This window comes from Trichechus manatus, unplaced genomic scaffold (assembly GCF_000243295.1).
Source record: "Trichechus manatus latirostris isolate Lorelei unplaced genomic scaffold, TriManLat1.0 scaffold00051, whole genome shotgun sequence".
Taxonomy (NCBI): Eukaryota; Metazoa; Chordata; class Mammalia; order Sirenia; family Trichechidae; genus Trichechus; species Trichechus manatus.
The window spans coordinates 448,294-449,841 of NW_004443987.1; positions in this window are offsets into that span (position 1 = coordinate 448,294).

Here is a 1,548-nt window from a genome sequence, read left to right on the forward strand (position 1 = left end):
CTCAGGCCCCTGATTTGGGTAGGTGAAGACCCTACTTAGTGGGCAGAGCAGTGTCAAATGTCATGAACCTGCCACTTCACAGCTGAAACAGCTGAAGTTAGACTTCAGGTATATACCCTGTTGTACTGCAGTAATGAGGGCCTATGCTGTTGAAATGGGCTCACACAAGTCTATGCAGGGGGAAAGGCGCTCAGAGTCTGTGGATGCCTTATGCTTGTGCCTAGGCAAAGTAGCTGTGTCTACCCTGAGTTCCTGGCTTAGGGGATCTGGCAGTTTTTGGTTTTTTTATCCACCTGTTTGTTAATTTGTTCACGCTTCAAGGCCAGGAGAATGGCTCAGGGTGTGTGACAGATCCTACTTCTGGCCCAGGGGACTCAGCAGTTGCTGAAGCTGGTCCAGGACCCAGTGCAGAGCAGGGAGTGGGGAGGTAAATGGGAGAGTTTTTTCCCTAGGGGGGTGTTTTTGATCCACGCTGTAGGCCGGACGCAATTTCGTATCTTTCGCCAGATCGAGGGCTGCTTCTCACTGGTTCTGGGTGGCCGAGTAGACTCTGCCTCTGGGTCTCTCCTAGTGCGGAATACGCCTCCTGAGCATGGCTGCTTGCTTGCCTCACCGCTCACCCCCGAGCTATCAGGCCTGAAGGGCTCAGGCTCTCGCCGGTTAAGGTCTGGAAATTCCTTGCTACTTCCGAACCACCTCTTGCCATTCAGTCCAGTTCCTCAACTTTGCCTTTGATGTTCAGGGCTCCTAAATTGTCATATATAATCAATTCACTTGTTTTTTCAGGTCTTTGTTGTAAGAGGATCCACTGGAAGCATCTGACTACTCTGCCATCTTTGCCCCGTCCCTAATTTTCCTCATTGACATCTTAATAAAAAATCTTGGCCTAGAGAGTTTTTATTCCGAAGACCACCTAATAGTGGTTCTCTTAAGACACTTCATACTCTCCTTTAGCATTATTTTTCTTGGCATCTTCTGAACTCAGAAGATGGAAAAAGGTCTGGTATACTTCACTTTAAAATCCATGGAGCAGTAAGGACATTGTTTAGGCTTCTTGATCTCAAGGGAAAGGTAACAAGTTAGGACCAAGCGGGACGTCTGGAAAGTCTTGGAGGAAAAAAAAAAGGCCAAGAACTATGGTAAGGAAACCACAGATGGTTGTTGAGGCCCATATGCTGCCACTCCTTGAAAAGAATAGCAGAGCAGGTCATGACCACAGTAGGGAAAAGGACAATACATGGGAATGACTACTGACATTATCAAAATATCTAAGACCTTGTTCAGATAGTTAATTTGAATGCTTTTATAAATCACAAGACAAATCAAGAGTATCCATCCTGAAATGCAAATTAAAACCACAATTAGATACCATCTCACCCCGGCATTACTGGCACGAATCAAAAACACTGGAAATAACAAGTGTTGGAGGGGCTGCGGGGAGATCGGAACTCTTATGCACTGCTAGTGGGAATGCAAAATGATACAACCATTTTGGAAAATGATATGGCGCTTCCTTAGAAAGCACAAATAGAAATACCATATGATCCA